Source organism: Martes martes, assembly GCF_963455335.1.
Source record: "Martes martes genome assembly, chromosome: 16".
Taxonomy (NCBI): domain Eukaryota; kingdom Metazoa; phylum Chordata; class Mammalia; order Carnivora; family Mustelidae; genus Martes; species Martes martes.
The window spans coordinates 8,150,896-8,165,387 of record NC_137904.1 but is presented as its reverse complement, the minus strand read 5'-3'; the positions used below and the strand labels follow the sequence as shown (position 1 = coordinate 8,165,387).

The window sequence follows — 14,492 nt, the reverse complement described above, 5'->3', positions numbered from 1 at the left end:
TACCTGTTAGTGAAATGTACAGATCAGACCACCATTTTACCAGTGAGGAGTGGAGAGATTGAAAATTCCTAAGAAAGCAGGGGAACAAGATCACAAAGGAAGACAAAAGGGAGGTTTAGGCATTATAAACATTGAACATTGCATTGGAAACCAAATCACCTGGAACCCTGGTTTACCTTTGGGAACATACTGATCTTTATTATGGTTGAGACTGCCTGAGAATGATCACTCACACATCTTGAAGCCAAAGACATCAGAGATTCGGGATAACATTTTGACATTTCAACAAGAGCTCTCCGACAATCAGTACCAATGACACTCTGGTTTTCCTGATGGAGATGACTATTGCTTCATGTTTCCTGATAGTAGAAGAATGGAATGTGATTTCACAAAAGAGAGACTTCAGAAATTAAAACTTTCAACCATTTCTATTTTGTGAATTCCTGGGAATGATGACTTCTCAAGGGACTTTCATTAACCAGTTGCCATTTTGTTCATTAGAAAATATTTGAAGGAAGGCGTGTACGGAAACATCCTCGGGCTGGGCTTTTCTCTTCACTCGGAGGGCAGGTTGCTCCAGGAGACCTCGGTGAGCACGTTCGCCATCCCAACTAGCTGAGATACAGTAGAACACCAAACCCGTGTTGTGGTAACTACAGTACGTTTTACAGTGGAAGGATGAGAGTGTGACCTTCATGAAGGCGTAAGAGGATTCTTTTTTTTTTTTTTAAGATTTGATTTATTTATTTGACAGAGAGAGAGCACAAGCAGGGGGAGGAGGAGAAGAAAATGGAGAAGCAGGCTCCCCCTCTGAGTCAGGATCCTGGTGTGGGACTCGATCCCAGGACCCTGGGTTCCTGACCTGAGCAGAAGGCAGACGCCTAACTGACTGAAACACCCAAGAGCCCCAGCATGAAAGGATCCTTAAGAAATATATTCTATAAGTGCTTCATAAAAAGAGAAACATGTGTAAAGATCCGGATTTGCTAACAATCCAGGATCCTATGGAAGAGAAAGACTTATAAACGTGGTGAATGGGATAAAGGGGTTCATTTGAGCATATACCCCAAACTCAAAGAACTCACACCACAGTGAAATCCCAAGAGTGATGATGATTGTGTCAGGGATGACTTTAGTGTTTATATTTTTATCAACAACTTTATTGAGAGTCATTGGACATTCTGCAAAAAGAGAAAGCTTATAAATATTTTTATTGGGGAAAAAAAAGTTTTGTTAAGAGAACAACTTTCCACTTTCACAGTGTTCAGAAAGTGAGAGACTTCATAAACACAACAGACGGATATCTTCTTCTATTTTCCTGTTACTCATAATGTATATCCTTAATTACATAAAAATACATATTAATGTAAAAACCTAGTTATACAGAAAGACATGACTACATGGCCTAAAGATAAAGATCATAACAGTTGGACATATACCTTCCAGAAAATTTAAAACATGTAGTTACGTATTTATTTTGATGGTGTTGTTATGTAAATGCTTTTGCAAAAGTGTCAGTTCCTTCTGCAGTAGCTTTAGTTGATTTCTTATATTGTGAATTATGAGTGAATTATGAGTTGACATTCGTTACAATTTACATTTCACTATTAAATAAGAAAAAACTGTGATGAGCATTTCTGTTTGTGCTCGTATTTAATTTATATCCCGTTGACCAATGGTTTATGTATTTATGCCTATGAAAACTGCTTAATAGTACAGCAGGGAAGCATTTGAGGGTATATCTGCAATGTCTTACCTGATTCCTGCTGGTAACTAACAGCACATTTTTTTGTTTTCATTTTTGTTTTCCTGTATTAACTTCTAAGTTCTCCTTTAAGGGACACCACCCAAGTGAATGAAAACCTTGATGTCATTAGGACAGACTTGCCAACTGTGAAGATTCTCAGGTACTATGTGCTTTATTTTTATCTTCTCTATTAAGAAATTGGGATTTTCCTCATCTACATCTTGTAAATCACATTAAGAAAAAAGATGCGCATACAAACTCTGACAGACACATATTAGGTCATATTTAAGCTAAAGTAGACTTTTTTCTTTTTTCTTTTCCTTCTAAATATTTTATTTATTTATTTATTTATTTATTTATTTGAGACAGATTGAAAACAAGAGAGAGTGAGCATGAAAGGGGGAGAGACGGAAGGTCAGAGGGAAAAGCGGACCCCTTGCTGAGCAGGGAGCCTGACGGGGGACTCGATCCCAGGACTCCAGGATCATGACCTGAGCTGAAGGCAGTCACTCAGCCAACTGAACCACCAGGCACCCCGAGTAGGTTTTTTTTAAGTCATACAATGAGGGAACATTAGAAATCATGTTTATTTCATACACTCTGCTAATGAAAACAACTACTCTTTGATAACCACAATTCATCAGGTGTCTTTATCCCAACTTTCTAATTAAATTATTAGAATGATACTGGTTGATAACCATTTTTACAAGTTTCTCCTTTCTACCTGAGGCTTGGAGAAATTGAACAACGTACCGCAGATATCAGAGCTAGTGACTGGCAAGATTGATCTTGAAATTATGTTCTTCCTTACCCCAAAGCATACCCTGATACCTAATCGGCCTGGTTGGTAAACTTGCTGACAGGACCCTTTAAATCTTTAGGATCACTAAAGGAAATCATTTCTGTTGAGTTCACTGCCTCAAATTGTCTCTTAAAAAGGGAAAGGTGATTATTCATTTTTCTTTGTGTTTTCCTGAAGTTGTGAATTTCTAAAACAGAAACTAGCCTTCCCCAATGGCTTAGTAAGTAGTACATTTTACTGTCACAGGTGAATCATTTTAAACATTAGCAAACTACTTGTATATATCAAATAAGGGAAAACTTCACATCCATCCATTGCTCACCAGGACACAAGCTGTGTATAGCTGCTGTGTCCTCTGTCTTTCTTCTTCTCACCTTCACCACCGTCCATGACATCCAACACCCACTAGTTCCCTTTAATATGACAAGGCACAAGATAAAGACAGGGTTAATTTAATTAAATGATGTTCTCAGTGTTGCCAGGATCCCCTTAGTGTCTTCCCAGGGTGCCATACTGCAAGCATTCTGCTTCGTAGCAACTCCTCCAATCCACTATGGTTTTGTTTCTTTGTTGGGTTCCCCAGCATGGATACTAATATTGAAGAGTTCAAGGCTGGCTGGCTCGTTATCTGCCACATGTGTCTCCCTTACATCTCATGATGTTTGGCACAGTTGTGGCCCGAACAAGGTCCCTTGCAAAATCCATATGTAGAAGTCTTAAACCCCGGGATCTGAGAATATGATGGTTTGTGGAGACCGGGCCTTTACAGAAGTGACTTAGCTTAAAATGAGGTTATTAGGGTGGGCCCTCATGCAACATGACTGGTTCTTACAAGAAGAGGTCAGGGTGCAGACATATACACGGAAGAGACCACATGAGGCCACTGCAAGGAGGCCACATCTGTAAGCCACAGAGAAGGGCCTCAGGAGAAACCCAGCCTGCTGAAACCTGGATCTTGGCCTTCCAGCCTTCAGGACCATGAGGAAAGAAATTCCTGTTATTTGAGTCATCCAGCCCGTGGTGCTCTGTGAAGACAGCACCAGAACACTGATACAGGCCCTATACACAAGAAAAAGAAAACAAAACATTGACTTTTTGGAGGCAAGTCCTCTGTTGCCCAGTTTGCAAAGACTTTCACTGATTCTCTGTCTTATAAAGAAGAGTGTGCTCTTGGGATGAACACCATGAAGGAGTGAGGGACACAGAACCGGGCAGAGAAAGAAGAACTTGTGGTATGGTCACAACGAAGACGGCCAGTTCGATTGGGATGAGTCAGTGGGTACAAGACAGCGCAGCTTGAACAGAGTGGTCCCTTTTGCCCAGAAAACGTTCCAAGCATCCCAGCTGCATTTCTACCCTGGCCTTTGCAATTATACCAGCTACGTCTTGAAAGTTCCTTCAAGGTGTAGCCTCTTACCTCCTCTGGGAATCAACACTTTCCGTGTTTTTCTCTGGTGGAGGTGAGTGGAGATGAGTAGATCCTGTAAGGATGCATGTTGTCTTGTAAGGCAGAGGCCTCTATGTTATCTTTAAAGATGGAGGAGTTGGGAGGGTGGTCACTAGACTCTCATAGGTGCAGGTGAGAGACAGTTCTCTAGGCTTGGAAAGTTCAGGGGGATTTGGAGTTTTGGGGTTCTCTATAGCATCAACTCCAATGCCTCCATCCTACGTATCAGGATGCTGTTCCTTCCTCTCCCTTCCTATCCAGGGCTTTGCTAGAGCAGCATTGCCAAATGAGAAATCAGCTATCCAGGGCTTCCCTGCCCTCACCATGAGACCCCAGTCCTGACCCTTCTGGTTGTGGGAGACAGGGGTTCTGTTTGTATGCTGGCAGAGAGGCCCAAGGGACTGCCAGACATTGGTGATTCATCACCCTTTCTGTTCTCCAGTACATCCATAGCATTTAGCAAGAATCATCTAGCCCCTTTATTCTTTCTGTTAAGACTCCCTGCTCAGCTCTCAAGTGCATTATCCTTCACTGCCATCCAATCCCAGTTCATCCGTGGAAATTTTAACAACCGGCATGGGGGCAGCACGGGGGAGGAGAGGTTACCCAAGTCTCCTTAGTACAAATGATGGGCCAAACAATTGGCAAGACATGTGGTCTCATCCCCATCTATTAGGGCTGCTGTAACAAAATTCCACAGCCTGGCTACCTTATAAACAACCAAATATTTCGTACTCAGAGTTCAGCAGGCTGGAGTCCGAGATGCGAGTTCCTGCATGTTGGAGGAAGACCCTCTTCCTGGTTCACAGTCAGTGCCTTCTTGCTGTGTCTTCACACAGCAGCCGGAGACGGGGATCTCGGCAGGTCCCTTTTACCAGGCACAGTACCATTCACGATGGCAAAATATTATAAAATAGTATAATATTCCTAATGAGGAACAAAGACAATAAATATCAATCTAATTTTATCACCTTTGGTGTTAAGAATTTCAGCACATGGATTCGGGGAGGAAACGAATATTCAGACCAAAGCAGAAGTGACACAGTTTAAAAATGTCATTATAAAGTCTTCTTCAGATTCCTATCAGCAACACGGTCTAAGGTGACCTTCTCTGGGAATCAGTATGAGATAGGGATACTCCAACCCCCGAACACTGAATACTGAACTTGAGGCAGGAAAGTCACCAAGGAACACACTAGTGATACATGTGAGGGGGTCAAGGAAGCAGGATTAGTCAGAGAACGAGGGTCAGGTGCCATGCACATGTAGCAGGTGCAGCTAAGCCGGGGAGGTGGGCGGGGGATCTCTTGAGCTGGGATGGTGCTTGGATTTTCCCGGAGTTGATGGAGGTGTATACCAAGTCGCTGGCCCCAGGCTGTTCTCAGGGAGAAAGTACAAACTCGAGTAAAGAGGCTCCCTTTGGTGGAGGGTAATTCCAGGGAGAGACTCGGCAAGTTGCATGCAGGACGCAGCTGTGAGCCTTCAAACACCCATCCCACCCGCTGCAGAGGAGGAATGTTTCTGCCTGGAACAGAGCATCAGGGCAGCATGACATGGCACTTAGAATCCTGAAGAAACTAGCAGAGAGAAAAATAAGCACTTGAAGAACACACCATGTGAGGCTGAGGTCCTATCTGCTCTATCACCCATGAGCAAGGAGCCACGGAGCCCTCTGGTTCCAGACTGAAAAGCAATCTAAATATTTCATGCAGCCAGATTGTCCCCTGTGTCTCAGTGCAGGACCAGAGGGTTTCCATCTGAGCTCGGAGGGCCATGGTGTTCTGCCATGTTCTGAAATTGTTCTGAAATTCTGCCGCTATTAATATTAAGAGTTATAAGCTCGTTTTTAAATGTTGGAACACAGAGAAAAAGCATCACCGTCCGTGGTTCAGAGCTCCTGTGTTCATTTGCGTTAATCCCCTCTCCCCGCCCACCTATCCACTCCTGAACTGGGGTCACTTGCCTTTTGCATTGTTGCTCTAGGTTCTCTTCAATTTTGTATCTCAAGTTTTTTCTTTTCACTTTGCTTTTTAAACTTCACCTTTATTGAAATATGATTTATGCACCATAAGTTGCATTCATTAAAAGGACACAGTTAATGAGTTTAAGAGATGTGCACACACCAGATATCATCACCAGCATTTCTCTCAACCTGAAAGATTCCTTGAGCCCTTGGACTGGTTGTTGCTCTCCCCACCTCACTCCAGGCAACCAGTGAGCTGCTGCCTGTCATTACCAGTTACTTTGTATTTCTCCAGTATTTTATGTAAATGGTCCTGTCGTAGATACTCGAGTGGCTTCATTTATTAAGCAGACTGATTCTGAGATTGGACAATGCCGTTTCCATGTATTAGCAATTCATTCTTTTTACTACTTTTTACTACTATGTTGTATTTTTTGTATGGATACACCACATTCTTCTATCCGTTCACAGATTGGCACATATTGTCTTTGTTCCCAGGTTGGGCTTCTCATGAACAATCACTTCTGTACAAGTATTTTGTAGGCATATGTCTTTATTTCTCTTGGGTAAATGCATAAAAATTAATCGTGAGGACAAACAGTAAGTACGTGTTTAACTTCTAAAGAAACCACTGAACTATCAGATCTGTTGTAGTTTAAATTCTTATCAGTAGTGTATGTTCTGCATTCTTGTAAAACCTTGATATTGTTGGTCTTTTTAATATGCGACACTCTAATGTATGTCAAGAGGTATTTTTTGGAGGTTGCAATCTGCATTTTTCAGATAACATAATGAACATGCGTGATATGATTATTTGCCATTCATATATCTTCTTTGATACAGTGCTCAAATTTTTGCCCATTTATTTTGATTTCCTATTTTCATAATATTGAGTTGTAAGAGTTCCACATAAAAGGGGTTTTTGTCAGATAATATGTATTTTGAAAATGTATCCCATAATATGGTTTGACTTTTGTTTTCTTCATGGTGATTTATAGAAGAACATTTTTAATTTTGGTAAACTGAGGTTTTTTTTTACTAGTTCATGCTTTTTTTTTTTTTTAACAGCGTTTGAAAAATCTTTGCTGGTGTTGCAAAGATTTTTCTCCTATATTTTCCTCCAGAGGATTTATAGATGTTTATATTTAAGTCTAGAAACAATTTTGCCTTGATTTGAACTCCCACCATTTTTTCGAAAAGACTTTTCTTTCCTTGATGAAAATTACCCAATGCTGTAAACTTATTTCTTCAATCAGTAATCTGTTTCATTGATCTGCATCTTTCTGTAAGTCAGGACACCACTTCCTGATTTCTGGAATCTTCACAAGTCTTCAAATCTGGATATTTAAATTCTCTTAATTTGTTCTTTTTTAAAAAAAAAATGCTTTCACTATTTTAGGTCATTTGAATTTCTGCATAAATTTAGGAATAAACTTGCCAATTTCTGTACAAGCCCGTTGCTGTTTTTCACTGTGATTGCCTTGAATCTGCCGATTAATTTGTAGACAAGTGACAACCAATCAGTACTGAGGCTTGCCGACCCAGCCTATCATCTCTTTGTATAAATATTCTGTTGATTTCGGGAGAGGCCTTGTACTTAGTCTGTTACATTTATTCTAAAATATGTAACATTGTGTGATGCTAATGTAAATGAAATTATATCTTGTTTTCCGATTGTTTATGGCTCGAATACTCATATATTTTATTTCACCCTTGTGATCTTGCTCAACTTTCTTATTTGTTCCAGCAGGTCTCTTCAAATCACTTACATACACTGTATAACTAGGTTTGGCATCTGCAAGTACAAACATTTATTTCAGATACATCTGCCTTTCGTATGTAAACAAAACAAAACATTATCTTCAAGTACATCGTGTACTGAGGATTTAACAAAGGTTAACTAGTCAGAAGCTCACAAACTCCAGAGCGTGCTTTTCTAAGTAAGAAATGGTCAGGATGCCCTAGTAAGATACTACTTCCTCTTCTAAAAGTGACGGCCAGTCCCAGGACATAAAATCTTCTATCTGTATATCCCCTTTCTAACTTTTCTCCAAGTTAGCACCTTTTTCTGGAGCAATTTTACTTTTCTTGTTTTCAGCTAGAATATGTTACTATTACGGCAGCGGCACTGATCTTCCGTAAGGCAGAGCACCCTCCCCGGTCCCCAGGCACTGAGCAGCGGGCGAGGAGAAACGCTGCCAAGTTCCCGTACTCGCCTGAATGTCCGCACAAGTGCCACTGTGTAATGGTGGACATCACATCCGTGGAATCAGGAACACCCACATGCTACTAAGAATTGTTGGATGGGGATTATGGGAACTTGTTTTCTTTTTCCTTCCTTCCTTCTTTCCTTCCTTCCTTTTTTCCCGCCGTCCCATGCCCTTCAAATTAGCCATAATAAAGAATGAACTATTTCTAACCATGAAATCAAAACTTTGTTTATAAGAAGAAGCTTGTGAGAAAGTTTACAGTTGTTGATTTTCAAACATAGTTATTTTATAAGGCTGAGAAATGCAAGGCTTTGGAGATTCCTTTTTGAACTGCACTTTCAAAAAAGAGAAAACCTCTACTTTTCAGTTATGCTACTCGGTATCATTGTATCTCTCTTTTATTTTCCAATTAGGGCCATCTTTATAGTCATCAAAGGCTCATCAGCAGAAACCTTAGATTATTTATGCTGAAGGGTTTTCAAGCAGTAAGTAAATTAATGTGTATGATTTGGAGGTTTGTTTGTATATAAAATTTCTGGCAGAGTTTTTATTAATATTAAACTGAAATGAAGAAAAACCATATCCAATGCCATTTCATTAGTAATGCTCTCTTATTTAAATTTTACCTAAATATTTTGGGGCATCTGAGTGGCTTGTATGGTTAGGTGTCTGCCTTCAGCTCAGGTCATGATCCCAGGGTCCTGGGACTGAACCCTGGGTCAGGCTTCTTGCTCAGCGGGGAACCTGATTCTCCCTCTCCCTTTGTCTGCTACTCAGCCTGCTTGTACACTCTCTCTGTCAAATAAATAAATAAAACTTCTTCAAAATTAAAAAGAAAATAAAAATAAATTATATCAAAATGTTTAATATATTTGTATGATTATACTTAGTATATTATTTTTATATAATTATTATAGTGTTTATGTTATCAATATTTAATGTTATATCTATTTACATATGTGAGATAAGCAAAATTTATGCAATTGTTTATTTTAAACATGACAATAGAAACTTGTAATAAAATTTCTACCTTGAATTCCTAGATTGCATACATGTTATGTGGTCTAAGAAATTAAATACTTTCATGGATTCCCAAAAGTCAATTAATTGCAAAAATTAATTGTAAAAGATAGAATTCCTTTTGCATTGTATCTTATCATATAAAAACCTTCTAATAGTTTTCATGTTTAGAATTACATTGATGAAGATCAGTTTATTTGGGATATGAGAGAGGTAGAATGACTTCCTGGAACTCATGAAAATATACGTGACTTCTTTACAGAAGAATTGTAGTTCTCTCCCATGCATAGACTGATGGTTTCTTTTGTTCCTTTCACTTGGTTGTAAGTCCTTTAAAATCTGAATCGTTAAACTCTTCTTATGTTTGGGTAACACTTTTAAGGAGACACACTGACTGCTGTTTTTGGTTGGTTTGCACATCATCCTGTCCAACTGGGCGTGAGTAGAAGCAGGAAGTGAGGGGTAAATCTGGCTTCATGGCAGGGCGTTTAAGTAAGACACCTCTGGGTTTTTAGTTCACTGCCGGCGTGAGTCAACCACTTGAACTAAATGCCACCAAACTTAGAGTTCAGTAATTGTTGTTGAGTCTAGGTGCCAAAATCAACACTTAGAGAATCACCAACGAAATTGAGGGCTGGACACACTGAGGTGATGATGGTATATGATCCGATGGTAAAATGTACTAGAAGTGTTTGTTTTAAGAAATCAATGCCTTGGGCACCTGGGTGGCTCAGTGGGTTGAGCCTCTGCCTTCAGCTCAGGTCATGATCTCAGGGTCCTGGGATCGAGTCCCACATCGGGCTCTCTGCTTGACAGGGAGCCTGCTTCCTCCTCTTTCTCTCTCTGCCTGCCTCTCTGCCTAATTGTGATCTCTCTCTGTCAAATAAAAAAAAAAATCTTAAAAAAAAAGAAATCGATGCCTTCAAGGGGGATTAGCAGCTGCCTTTAAATGTTGAGTGTCAAAATGTGAAACTAGTCCAAACGGCAGACCTGAGATGGACCTACAAAACCCACATAAGTAATGGACTAAGTCTCGTGCAGTGGGTTCTCTCCCTGGGTACCCCGCGGGCCACTGTGAAGCTAGTGTCGCAGGTCTGTCTTAGCTGCGGTGGATAATCTGATTTTCCTCTTCTGCCTAGATGGGCATGACCTCACTCTACCAGGGAAGAGATTGGGGCACCTGCTGGCCCAGAACCTACTGGGATGAAAACCATGCTAAAGCATCCACGAGTCTGTAAGTTTTACTTTTTTTTAATTTTTAAATTTTAATTCCCATTTCAGGTGTATAATACAGTGATTCAGTACTTCCGTAATCACCCAGTGCTCATCCGGCCGGGCGTGCTCCTTCATCCCCAACCTTATTTCACCCACCCCCCACTCTTGGAGCCGTGGGTCTGTTCAGTCATGTGACTTTCAGAGGACATGATGAGGAAGCATGAATTCACTTCCCCTCTGGAAAATACAAAGATTATTTATTTACTTATGATGTACTTACAATTTATCCTATAATTATAAAAATACATGACGCAGAACACAAAGTCTCATTTTTTAAATTGTCAGTCATCAGGGTTTCCTCAAAAATAAAAAGCAGTGACACAAAGTGAATCATACCTTTAAAAATGCCATTCAGGTAGTAACCCAAAGAAGAGATTGTGTTGAGTTTTTAATGTCTAGAAGTGAGGTTCAGGACAACCTTTAGTGGCTCACAAAACTCTTCCTCTTTCCTCTTCGAGGTAGAGTTGGTTGACTCTAGATTGGTGCTGGTGGTAGGCACAATGTTCAGGAAGAGAAAAATACTTAAAATGTTAAAGACCACCATTATGATTATAATTTTATAATCATATATAATCATAATGATTATAAATTTATTAATTTAGGGTCATGCAGGGACAGATAGTGGGTCAGGATTTACAAAATTGATTCAGTTCCATGAGTGAAGACCTCAGTCCTTTATGATTTCTCTTTTCCCGTTCTACTTCCTTCCCCTCCTTATTTTGTATTTCTTTTAAGCGATGGTCACAATTCTCACACAGGTATATTTATTCCCAAGGGATTAAGTAAGAACGAAGATGCTTCGTACATGCTCTCTACATAAATACAACATCCTCAGTAGGTTTCTCAGACTATTTTAAGAAAATATTATTTTCTTGCTTTTGTCCAAATTATGTGACAGTGACTTCAGCAGGACACTGGAATAGGAAGCCTTCAACTGATTCTCCTTACCCCCCCCCACACACACACTTGGGTTTAGCAGCAACACACACAAACCAGTTCTCTTTGTGAGAAATCCAGGATCCAGTTGAAAGACCCCGCATCCTGGGCAAGTGTGAACACCCATCACCACCACTGACCATGCTATAGGAAACTGAGAAAGGAACTCCAGTGCCCAGCTGAGCCCTGAGGAGTCACAGAGCAGCACTGACTTAGTGCTGCAGATTTTCCAGCTTTTTCCCAAGAGAAGCTTCTATCTTGCCTGCCTGGAGAGCTGCCCAGGCTGCCATACCCTCATTCCCGCAGGGGACTGTCCAGGGCCAGGTGGTGGTTTGAACTAGCATGCAGGTGTAGGGGAGGAAAGCTTTTCCCTTCTTCTCTTCTATGTTTCCTTAGTTGGCATAATAATTAAATTAGTGTAACAGATTAACAGGAAAAAATCACATTAATTTCATGTGGACAAGAGTTCATAGAAATATGAGACTCAAGGAAGTAACCAAGACAGGCAGCTTTCATGCGTTTTAGACAAGGAGACAATAAATTTGTAGGGAATTGACAAGACAAAGGGGTTTAGGCTTGGGGTAGTGAATTAATGAAGAAGGAACAAGATTTGTTTGCACAACCTTCTCAGCCCTAAATTCCCTATCTCTGGTGATAAGGATGTCTCTCTTCCTCCTGGTACAAGGAGGGTGCCCTTCCCATAGGGAATTTATTTCCTGCTTTCAGAAGGACAAAAGAGGCCAGAGTGTTCTTCTTGCACTTAACTACTTTAGTTCAAAATCATCAATATAAGGAGTGCCTGGGTGGCTCAGTCAGTTAAATGTCTGCTTTCAGCTCAGGTCATGATCTTAGGGTCCTGGGATGGAGCCCCAAGTCAGGCTGCCTGCTCAGCGGGGGAGTCTGCTTCTCCCTCTACCTCTGCCTGCCATTCTGCTGGCTTGTGCTCTCTCTGTCTCTCTGTCAAATAAATTAATAAACAAATCGATCCATTAATTATTAAATCTTAAAAAAAAAACCCAAATAATCAATATACAAAGTGGCATATTTTGGGGTGGCACATTGTCCCCCCCTTTGCAGACACTTCCCACACTCCAGTCCCCATCTCAGCGCACAGTGAGAAGGGGATGAACCCCAGCCCCCAGCATCTTCTTGAGGAGGGAAAGATTGTACCAGACGCCCAGTGTCCCAGCTTTTCTGGGGTTGCCCAAAAGGCTAGCTTCTCCCATCTGTCTGAGTGCCAGCAGGGCAGAGCCCCAGCATACTCCAGCTGCCTGCAGGCCGGTGGCAGGGGCAGCTGCTACACTGAGCACGCAGCTGGTCTCCACAGCGCCTCCTCCTGGTTCAGCGAAGAGTAAACAGGTGAAAAATCCCACACCTGTGCTTAGTCCTAGAGGGGAATTTTTTAGACAGGGGCCCCCAAAATCCAGCTTTAAGGGGGCTCCAGAGGATCTAGTTCCAGGCACAAACAGAAGCCACCAGAATGCAGACACCTGGATACCTGTCGAAGGAAGTCCTGCCGTCTGTATCAGTATGGGTGAACCTGCAGGGTTCAGTGAAATAAGTCAGTGACAAAAAGACAGACACCGCACAATTCCACTTATATGAGGTATCTACAACAGCCACGCGCATAGAAACAAAGGGTAGAATTGGTTGCCAGGGGCTGAGAAGAGGAAAGAGGAGTTGCTCTCCAATGGGTATAGTTTCAGTTATGTCAGAAGAATAAATTCCAGGTCCCTGCCGTACGGCATACTGCTTACAGTTCACAGGTATCTACTGTACACTTAAAACCTGTGAATAGGTGGATTTCATGCTACAGGTTCTTACCACAATGAGACAAAATAGAATAAAACAACTGATGAATCCTGGAACTTCACCTCTGAAACTAATAATACTATATGTTAAATTTATTGAGTTTAAATAAAAATGAATTTCAAAACACTAAAAAAGAGTAATATAAAAGAAAATGAAAAAAATAATAGTATAAATAAGTAAAATAAACCAAACTCTGGGCGCTTGGGTGGCTCAATCGTTAAGCGTCTGCCTTCGGTCATGACCCCAGGGTCCTGGGATCCAACCCAGCATCAGGCTCCCTGCTCAGTGGGGAGCCTGCTTCCCCCTCTCCCACTTCCCCTGCTTGTGTTCCCTCTCTCGCTGTGTCTCTCTGCCCGATAAATAAATAAAAATCTTAAAAATTTTTTTTTAATTTTTAAAAAAAATTTTAAAAATTCAAGAAACTGATACTATGCTAATAAGTGTCAACTGGCAATTTGATTCATTTGTTCAAATGTAAAAAGTAAATTATAATGTAAATCATTTTCAGTTAGTAAAATTGTTCATCATATGGGGTCTTTTCCCCACTGTCCTTAGTAACAACATTAGTCTCTGTGACTGAGCCTGGTAAAGCCTCTGCCTTCAGCTCAGGTCATGATCCCAGGGTCCTAGGATCGAGCCCCGTGTCGGGATCTCTGCTCAGCAAGGAGCCTGCTTCCTTCTCTCTCTGCCTGCTTCTCTGGGATCTCCGTCTGTCAAATAAATAAATAAAATCTTTAAAAATATATATATACACACACACACATATATATATTTGCATGTATATATGCATGTGTATATATATGTATTTGCATGTATATATGCATGTGTGTGTATATATATATATACATACATATATTTTGCTAATTAAACTGGGAATGTACTCTTAGGAACAGCTCTCTTGTGAAGTATAAGGCTATTCAGATATTTTCTGTAGCTTTTGTAGAGTGAACAGTCTAAGGATTGTGAAATAAGAAAAAGTTCAGGTTCGATCTGATATTCTTGGACTTCAATCTCAGCCTGTGATCTGTCCTAGCTTTGAGGACATTATTTAGTCTATTTTTTCTCAGTTTACTTACTCAGAATATATATACCATATATATACCAGAATATATCTCTCTATGTATTTGGTTTTCTCCCAGGGTTCCTGGCTCACAGCTCCCCAGACCTTTGGAATTCTCCGAGAGGTAAGAGCAATGGGAGCTCCTCTTGTTCTAATATTTGTCTCTTTGTCCCCAGTTCCTGAAATCCTTCAGGACCCTAAAGATGAGTGATTGTCTTGG

General features: G+C 40.7%; 1 long non-coding RNA gene across 1 annotated transcript in view; it reads left to right on the top strand.

The window, feature by feature from the left end:
- Nucleotides 1–10,327: 10,327 nt before the first annotated feature.
- Nucleotides 10,328–14,492, top strand: part of LOC308357669 — a 49,156-nt gene continuing 44,991 nt past the window's right edge. The window contains exons 1-2 of the long non-coding RNA XR_013968223.1: nucleotides 10,328–10,423; nucleotides 14,352–14,396. This is a non-coding gene — a long non-coding RNA (uncharacterized lncRNA). The remainder of the gene's footprint in view (nucleotides 10,424–14,351; nucleotides 14,397–14,492) is intronic.